At 34.0% G+C, this 10,609-nt stretch overlaps 1 long non-coding RNA gene across 1 annotated transcript; it reads left to right on the top strand.

Annotated features, from left to right (window-relative positions):
* The first annotated feature begins 8,369 nt into the window (after nt 1-8,369).
* On the top strand, nt 8,370-10,281 carry LOC114369727. The gene is made up of 2 exons (XR_003657689.1): nt 8,370-9,355; nt 9,661-10,281. It is a non-coding gene; the product is annotated as an uncharacterized LOC114369727 (long non-coding RNA).
* Nucleotides 10,282-10,609: the final 328 nt, after the last annotated feature.

Below are 10,609 nucleotides of genomic sequence, written 5' to 3'. Positions count from 1 at the left end.
AGAAAAATTTGGGGCTTCCAAGACTTAACAAACTTTTACAAAAGGTTTGCCCCATATTTTTCTATACTTGTAGCACCACTCATTGAGTTGGTGAGGAACCATGTTCCTTCATGGGAAGATGCCCAGGAAATGAGTTTTCAGACCTTACCTTACTTCAACATACTAAACACCACTAATACATATGTTTTTGTTCTTTTTACAGGTGTTTAGGAAAAAAGCCCAGAGTTTCAAGAACCTCGGGATTTGAGGTCAAATCCTTTTCAAGGGGGAGGGAATGATGCAATCCTACCCCGCAAGGGCATTGGATAGAAAACTCCAAGGAGATTGGGCCAGAGATGCAAGAGAAGGCCCTAGGGTTCTTATGAGCCTTAGGGTAGATTTCGGGCCCATGGGCTAAGTACGAGCCCACTTATCTTTGTAAATATTAGATTAAGGTTTCATTATTTTTGGGCCTTGTATTTAGGGCTCCACAATGTAGGTAGGGTACCCTAGAAATATAGGATTTTTCAGCCCTTATATTTTAGGGCACCTACACTAGTGTTTGTATTAGGGGTAGTTTTGTAATTTCACATGCACTAAGTGGATATTTGATGTGTGTGGTTGGAAATAAATTTAATTGAATTGGTAGAAGCCCAATCCAATTAAATTTTAGAGGGGGAGGTGAGCATTTGCTTACTACACCCCATTGCCACATCATATAGTCACACTTTGTGCATGTCCTTCATGCTTTTCATGCCTCATGACACCTAAGCACACTTAGTGGAGAATCTTGGAATTGATCTTGGATTAGTGGGCTGAACCATAACTAAAATTCACTAATCATAATTAGTGAAATTTTGGCTCCAAAGTTTGGCTCCACAAATTCAATTTCAAATTCAAGTGAAATTTGAATTTCCCTCCAATTTTGTGTGACACTTAGGCTATAAATAGAGGTCATGTGTGTGCATTTTTTTCAACTTTGATCATTTGAATATTAAACTTCAGATTTCAAAGCTCATTTAGAGCACAAAATTTCGTGCTCTTCTCTCCCTCTCCCTTCATTCATCTTCTTCTTCCTCCAAGCTCTTATCCATGGCCTCTTATGGTGGTGAGCTTCTTCTAGACTCATCTTCTTCTTGAAGTGGCGTCTCCTCTCTCTCTTCCTTTCTCCATTCCGCTGCCATTCATCTTCCAAGAAGCAAAGGAATCCATTGATGAAGAAGATCCTAGGCCTACAAGCTCCAATGGAGCTTGCATCACTTTCTTTTATATCTTGTAAATCGTGATGGCAGCGCAGTTGATCCATGATCGCGTTGTGATGGAGTGCCTATAGGGTGTTTTGGAGACCCTCGAAGGCAATGAGAGGTGCCGATTTCGTGGCACAATTCGACTCACTGCTACTTCGCTAGTACATCCGGAGCAGCCCGCGCGCACACTTCAACAGCCTTTGGAGTGGATACTACGTACACCCACTCCATATCGACTAGTTGAGCCGGTTCAAGTGATAGAGGTGTCATCCTCTGAAGAGGATCTTGAAGAGGACCCAGAGGAGTTAGCTCCTGAACCTGCTATGGACGCCCCTGATCTACCAGAGGATGATGAGGACCCACTCCCTGATGTTGATTCTCCAGAGGATATTATGTCAGCGTCTGAGGCAGACTTTATAGAGGAGAGTGGCCCTGGAGGGACAGCGAATAGTGACGACTCTTCATCATAGCAGATGGCTCCTTAGACTAGGCGTACATACTTTTTGTGGGTGTATCTAGTTCAGACTGCTAGGTTTACTCTTTTGATTTTTGGGTGGGTAGGCCTATTGTATAGGAATTTTGATGATTGTATATATTGTGGCTGAAGCCACCACAGTTGTTACCTTTGCTCTGGATGTCACTATGTTATTTTGCAAACTCCCATATTTTGGAAAGTTTTAGATGATAAAAACAATTATGTTTTATCTTGTTGTTTGAAAAAGAAATGTTAACGAACTTTATTTGAAAAGAGTTTATCGACCGCATCGTATTATTTCTCACGTGACGACCTAGAATGATGGTTGGTATATTTTCTTTGAAAGAGAAAAATAGTTGGGAGGTTATGAGTGATCAGAAAGAAATGAATCCGAATAGAGTTGTGAACTGGCCATTCAGGACTCTAGTGATAATTTTCCTTATGAAATTAATTATCTTGAAATGAATAACAGGGCGAAAAAAAAATTTCCCATGGTTTCTGCTATTTAATTTATTACTATTAAACCAGTCATTATTTAGGGACACCACACATTGTCCCTTTTTGAATGTGATTTCTTATAAAGTAACGTTTAATTTCAATATGTTTGACACGTGAATGGAGTATGAGATTCTGAGACAAGTTAAGAGCAACAATATTATCACATACAATAGGAATTTTACTTAGTGGATACTATAACTCTCAAGTTGATGGTTAATCAATAAGAGTTGAGAGCAACAACTTACAACTGAATTGTATTTTTCTTCAGTTGTAGATAGAGTTATTGTTACTTGTCTTTTGGTCTTTCAAGAGACTAAGTTCTCACCAATGAAGTCACATCATCCACTAGTGCTTTTTCTTTCAATACAATCTCTAGCATAATCAACACCGCAATATCCAACTAATATGTAATCCTTTTCTTTCTTATAGCAAAGACCAAGATTATTGCTTCCTATCAAATATCTGAAAATGCATTTAGTAGTAGTTAGGTATGCTTCCTTTGAGTTTGTTTGAAATCTAGCACATATGCATACACTGAACATTATGTCAAATCTGGACATATAGTGAGATATACAGGTGAGCCTATCATTCCATTACAAAAAGTATGATAACCTGCTTTGACTCTTCATCGTGTCCAAGTACTAAAGTTGGATGAATAGGTGTTTCATATCTTTGGCATCATCCAACTTGAACTTCTTGAAAATTTTCTTCACATACTTGGTTTAATGTATGTAGATCCCATTCCCTGTTTATTTGATTTGCAAACTTAGGAATAATTTCAATACTCCCATCATGCTCATCTCAAATTTAGCCTATATCATCTTCGAAAATTCCTTATATAAGATTTTCATTAGATGCATGCCAAATATGATATTGCCCACATAAATTTGCATAATGATAAATTGTGAGTCAAAGTTTTTGCAAAACAAAGTGGTGTCTACTTTTCTTGTAAAAAAAATTTCCAAAAGAAAAGAACTAAGTTTTTCATACCAAGCATGAGGTGCTTGCTTTAAACCATATAATGCTTTGTTGAGTTTGAAAAGGTGATTAAGAAAACATTACTCTTAAAACCTGGTAGTTGTTCCACATAAACTTTTTCACTTATGATATTTAGAAATAGACTCTTTACATTTATTTGATATAACTTCATACTTCTATGAGCAATAAATAAATGTAAATTGTGAGTGACTTCTAAATGTGCAACAAGAGCAAAAGTTCTAGTGAAATTTATACCTTCTTGTTGTGAGTAACCTTTGACTATAAGCCTAGCTTTGTTTCTCCCAACTTTATATGCTTTGTCCATCTTGTTTCTAAATACCCACCTTTTTCCAATGATGGATTTGTCCCTAGGTGAGAGAAAATGTAGATAAGATAGATGATATGTACAATATGATTAAAAAGAGAGAAATAAAAAGAAAATAAAAGTATTGATGAAGTGTTTGATATTTAGAAGTATTTAAGTATCATTGCTCTTTCTATATAAAGTATTTAGATAATAAAAAATTATTGTTGAAATTAGAGATTCCAATTTATATATAGCATAACAATATATTTATTTGGTGATAATAATTTTAAATATTTAGTCATCAAATGTGTGAATCATCTAGTGCGGAGTTATCTTTACCAAAAAAAAAAATATAATGCGGAGTTATCATAAATTAACCATTGATTTTAAGTATAAATTCTCATTATGTAACTACGTTAATTACTTGAAAAAATAATTATCACTTAAATATTTAAAAAATGTTATTTATAATAGTGTTATCCATCTCAAACTGTGATATGTACCAAAACTAATTTTCTTTTCCATGTAATGTTTTTATTTATTTATTTCCATGGAATGTAATGTGACGTTATACATACCAAATTTCAACGTTTAATCTGCACATATGCAAAATAAAAAAGGGCATAAATTGTAATTCATTAAAAAATACTTTTAGACGAGTATAGAATTTCAGGAGAAGGCATAGGCCCAATTATTAAAGACTGCGTTATGGAGAAAAAGGTAGAACCAATTAACTATGGTGATAGCCCACTCTACCTATTTTGTTACTGATATCGCCTGCCCTATAATTAGATACAATATATATTGGGCGAATATGTGATTCAGAGGAGTTATATCCTTTTGGGGTAATGGCTTATGGAGGAAAATCAAAAGAGGCTTTGCATTGAATTTGTGGATGTGGTCCAATGTGCATGATTGGCTTTTGGTTTATTTGAAAAGGCACCTCAACCACATACCACAAAAATGAAACACGTGATTTCTTTCTTCGTCTGCCACATCCTACGTTTCTTGGAAATGGATTTGGGGTAGCCACCAAATTTGCACATTCAAATAGTCATCGAATTATTGGATGAAAATTTGATATTTTAATATACTTTAAATGTGACTTATTGAGATGTAATTTAGACTATATAATCTATATTTGATAGCTTAGTTTATTGAATGTGTGAATGCGGGAAACTATATGCATGTGTGTCACCAAATATTTCTCTTCCAATTTTGGGCATCTATTGTCAAGTGTATATCATATTTTCAATATTTTTTTATTAATAAACCAGTCTGTTAAACACCAAATGTCATTGGATTAATTTATTTAAATTTATTATAATTAAATTAAAATTATACTGTCGAAATATTAAAAAGTTGCTTAATTAATTTTTGTGTAAATATTTTAGTCTTTTATATAGAGAAATATGGTAATATTTTAGATTTTTATTCACTTATTCAATAATTTAGTCTTTTTTATAAAGAAGGTTTTATTTCATTTTCTGTAGTGACTTTCCATCAGTGAGGACAGCTATACTATATTATAGCTAACATCATTTGATTGATTTTGTTTTATTCATTTATTGTTATTTTTAGAATCACATAACATCATAATTTCCCTTTTTTTTTTTATATAGCTCATCAAATAAAATCTCGATATGTTGTTCATCGTTTAAGATGATTTAATTAATACATTTCTGGGACATATATCAAAAATATTTTTTTTCTCCCTCCTCATAAGCCGCTAGGCTTCCCTCGAATCATATCTAGTTATCGTTATTATTGTTCTTATCAGTGAGCTTAATTAGCTTGGTCATTTAATTTGTATCTTAGTAATTCACGTTTTCTTCTTTTTATATATGTGATACCTCTACCTCACACAAATATAAATTAATAATAAAAGAAAAAAAGTCATGTGAAAAGATAAAAGATTCACATCCACCTAGCGAAATCATAATAGAATTTGTTCGAATAAATGATAAAATTATTCCGACTCAAAACAAGACCGTTCATTCTGAGTGAAAAGAAATCACATTAAAGTAGAAAACATAAAATAATTATATCATTCATGAAATTATAACATATGAAATAAAACCTTATGCCTCAATGTCACATTTATCAGAACATTTTTCTGTCACACGCTAAGTCTCTTCATCTCCAGCATGGGACTCATGTTGGCTCACCTGGAAAAAAAATGGCAATCAGCCCAAACACAAACACACACCGGAAGTGAGTTATCGTATTTCTAAATAAAATACGGATAAACAAAAACATAAGCAAAATACATTATACTATTATTTATAACATAACCCAACTTAATTCAATCCATGTTACTTCACCACTATCATTTAAAATTCGTATTTCAATCACCAATTACATTACACATGAATCATACACTCAAGTCAAGACATAACAACACTCATTAATTTCATTATAAATAATTCACAAGCGTTATGCAACAATTATACTAAGACTCAAGCATATATGCAATGTGATACCATGTCAGTGAAAAACCACACTAGGGCGGTTAGGAGTACATAACAAGACACACCACACAATGAGTATGTTAGGTCACTCTCACTAAGTAAAATCATAAGGTGACCAATCAGGGTCACTTTGTTTTGCGAGAATGCTCCAACCACATGGGATCAACATAGGCTTAAAGGAGCACTCAAATTGAGTGTCTTTACCCTCAAGGCCTAGACTCCGAAGAATCCATTAGAGTCTCACCTTCTGGATTCAAGTCCAACACCTAAAATAACTTTTGCACACAGATATTGTTCATGAATTATACAATACCCACGACTTCACACTTATGTTTCAAACATATTTAACGCATTGCACTACAATTTAACACTTCAGGTTCCTAACTTGGCACTCTACATTTTTCTTTTAACACGTCACGCATCAACATTTTTTTTCAAGAAAAACATCTGTCAGATTATTGTATAATTCACAACTTACAACACAAGTAATATCACATCAAGTATTAATCACACACTTATTAACTACCATATCTCATGTTCATAATTTAACATCTCACAAATTAACTAACTACAAAATATACTTAACAAATAGATAAGCATGTATTATAATAATAAAATATATCTAACTTCAAAACTTATAAATATATTTTCATGTAGCAAATATGTATAACTCACGACTATATAAATACATGTAATACTATATATATATATAAGTAATTATATGTATATATATGGTTTGAGTGATTAAACGTATTCACTATATATCAATATCTATATAATAAAAGAGAAGGAAATTGAAAATACCGAAATACCCATGGCTGAAGCTGTGACATGTGTCTCCCTCCAGTTAACAAAATTGGAATTTTGAAAATTTTGTAGGATTGACACGTGTCGTATTTTTTTTCAATATGTTGCCCTTTCTCCTTCTTCAGCCCATCATTTTTTTGTTGCCTTCGCCACATGTCGCTTCCTAATTGGCGGATTTAACGGTTGATTTAATTGCACTTAATACTCTTTCTTCTCTCTCCTGAGTTTTCTCCATACGTTGCCCTTCCACCTTCTTCACTCCATCATTTTTTTGTTGCCTTCGCCATATGTCGCTTGCTAATTGGCGGATTTAACGGCTGATTTAATTGCGCTTAATACTCGAAACTATGCGTGTCTTCTCCATTACTCTTTCTTCTCTTTCTTGAGTTTTATCCATTATTACGTTTTCTCAATCAATTTTCTCTTTCTCCATCTTTCTCTTGTGAATCTTCTCCTCTTTTCTTTTTATTCTTTTTGTTTCTTCCTTCATGCAGGCGATTCCGGCTCCATGCACGCAAGTTGCTGAGGATGAGTTTTTACCGCAACACATTGACCTTAGGTATTTCCTTCTTTTTTTCTTTTTTTTCTTTCATCACAGCTTGATATCTAATTTTTTTTAAGCTTCCTTTTCTCTGTGAGTATTTTTCGCTATGGCCAAAGAATTTGTGAATGGCTTTGTTCATCAAAACGGCATCGCTGTCATAACCCACAATCCCCCCAAAGGTATTTTCTTCTTTCTTTTTCTTTTTCTTTCACTGCATCTTGGTATCTAATGTTTTTTGTTTCTTCCTTCATGCAGGCGATTCCGGCTCCATGCCCGCAAGTTGCTGAGGACGAGTTTTTACCGCAGCACATTGACCTCAGGTATTTCCTTCTTTTTTCCTTTTTTTTTCTTGATATCTAATTTTTTAAGCTTCCTTTTCTCTGCGAGTATTTTCCACTATGGCCAAAGAATTTGTGAATGGCTTTGTTCATCAAAACTGCATCGCTGTCATAACCCGCAATCCCCCCCAAAGGTAGTTTCTTCTTTCTTTCACTGCACCTTGGTATCTAATGTTTTTTTTGTGTTTTTTTTTGTGGTGTTGTTGATTTGTTGTTTAAATAAGAAAATCTTCCCATATTGCATACGGGAGGAGAATATCTGTTATTTTGTTGTCTATGCATGAATATGATGGGTAGGGAAATATCACTTCTCTCCTGAGTTTTCTCCATTATTGCGTTTTCTCTCTGTGTTTTCTCCCTCAATTTTCTCTTTCTCCATCTTTCTCTTCTGAATCCTCTTCTCTTTTTCTTTTATTCTTTTTGTTTCTTCCTTCATGCAGGCGATTCCGGCTCCATGCCCGCAACTTGCTGAGGACGAGTTTTTACCACAGCACATTGACCTCAGGTGTTTCCTTCTTTTATCCTTTTTTTTTCTTGATATCTATTTTTTTTAAGCTTCCTTTTCTCTGCGAGTATTTTCCACTATGGCCAAAGAATTTGTAAATGGCTTTGTTCATCAAAACGGCATCGCTGTCATAACCCGCAATCCCCCCCAAAGGTAGTTTCTTCTTTCTTTCACTGCACCTTGGTATCTAATGTTTTTTTTGTGTTCTTTTTTTTGTGGTGTTGTTGATTTGTTGTTTAAATAAGAAAATCTTCCCATATTGCATATGGGAGGAGAATATCTGTTATTTTGTTGTCTATGCATGAATATGATGGGTAGGGAAACATCACTTCTCTCCTGAGTTTTCTCCATTATTGCGTTTTCTCCCTCTTTGTTTTCTCCCTCAATTTTCTCTTTCTCCATCTTTCTCTTCAGAATCTTCTTCTCTTTTCCTTTTATTCTTTTTGTTTCTTCCTTCATGCAAGCGATTCCGGCTCCATGCCCATAAGTTGCTGAGGACGAGTTTTTACCGCAGCACATTGACCTCAAGTATTTCCTTCTTTTTTCCTTTCTTTTTCTTGATATCTATTTTCTTTAAGCTTCCTTTTCTCTGCAAGTATTTTCCGCTATGGCCAAAGAATTTGTGAATGGCTTTGTTCATCAAAACGGCATCGCTATCATAACCCGCAATCCCCCCAAAGGTAGTTTCTTCTTTCTTTCACTCCAGCTTGGTATCTAATGTTTTTTTTTTGTGTTTTTTTTGTGGTGTTGTTGATTTGTTGTTTAAATAAGAAAATCTTCCCATATTGCATATGGGAGGAGAATATCTGTTATTTTGTTGTCTATGCATGAATATGATGGGTAGGGAAACATCACTTCTCTCCTGAGTTTTCTCCATTATTGCATTTTCTCCCTCTGTGTTTTCTCCCTCAATTTTCTCTTTCTCCATCTTTCTCTTCTGAATTTTCTTCTCTTTTCCTTTTATTCTTTTTGTTTCTTCCTTCATGCAGGCGATTCCGGCTCCATGCCCGCAAGTTGCTGAGGATGAGTTTTTACCGCAGCACATTGACCTCAGGTATTTCCTTCTTTTTTCCTTTCTTTTTCTTGATGTCTATTTTTTTGAAGCTTCCTTTTCTCTGCGAGTATTTTCCGCTATGGCCAAAGAATTTGTGAATGGCTTTGTTCATCAAAACGGCATCGCTGTCATAACCCGCAATCCCCCCAAAGGTAGTTTCTTCTTTCTTTCATTGCAGCTTGGTATCTAATTTTTTTTTGTGTTTTTTTTGTGGTGTTGTTGATTTGTTGTTTAAATAAGAAAATCTTCCCATATTGCATATGGGAGGAGAATATCTGTTATTTTGTTGTCTATGCATGAATATGATGGGTAGGGAAACATCACTTCTCTCCTGAGTTTTCTCCATTATTGTGTTTTCTCCCTCTGTGTTTTCTCCCTCAATTTTCTCTTTCTCCATCTTTCTCTTCTGAATCTTCTTCTCTTTTCCTTTATTCTTTTTGTTTCTTCCTTCATGCAGGCGATTCCGGCTCCATGCCCGCAAGTTGCTGAGGACGAGTTTTTACCGCAGCACATTGACCTCAAGTATTTCCTTCTTTTTTCCTTTTTTTTCCTTTCACGACAGCTTGGTATCTAATTTTTTTTTAACCTTCATTTTCTCTGCGAGTATTTTCCGCTACTGCCGAAGAATTTGTGAATGGCTTTGTTCATCAAAACGACATCGCTGTTCAGATTCAAAATAGGAAGTAAATTAGGTGACTGATGAAATATCCAAAATAAGTACTTGCATACACAAAAAATTGGTACTTCCATGAGGGTAACAGATGATTAAAGTTGAATTTCATTATTTAATCTCTTATTCTCTTTCATGTATTATACTATACAATAGTGTTTTTTTTAAATAGGTTTTCTTTTGCATTATTCAACTGATTATTTGTAATAACCATGATCAATAATCAACAGGGACATTCACCAACATAGATACAGATTTAAATGTCTTGAAGAAGAGGATAGAGACGCTGCATTTGTAATAACCTTGAGTTCTTTTGATAAAATTTATGTTCAAAAACCTTGGACGGGTTGCTGGTGTTCTTTTTCCTGTTACTTTATTCTTTGAAATTAATGTTACTATTATTCAATATTTGATGCTTGCCCTTATACTGCAAAATTTGTGTGTAATTGCAACACATCAGCCTATTAAAGAGATATTAGAAAAGATAAAAAAGGTAAGCGGAACAATCCGTGTATATGCACGAGTAACTTTGATTAGTTTACAAATATGAACCTTAATACAAAATATTTTTCTTAAGCGTAACAATCACTTAAATTTATATTTAATAAAAAAATATTAATCACTCTTAATTTGAAAAAACAAGAAAATCAATAAATGAGAAGATAAATGACATGATAATTTTATGAGTTAAAAAAAAACACTTCCAAAATGCTCATAATTCTTTGGTCTCTTTTCA

Source organism: Glycine soja, chromosome 10, assembly GCF_004193775.1.
Source record: "Glycine soja cultivar W05 chromosome 10, ASM419377v2, whole genome shotgun sequence".
In the NCBI taxonomy this organism is placed as follows: Eukaryota; Viridiplantae; Streptophyta; class Magnoliopsida; order Fabales; family Fabaceae; genus Glycine; species Glycine soja.
The sequence above is the reverse complement of the archived record's forward strand: the minus strand, read 5'-3'. Positions and strand labels throughout refer to the sequence as shown.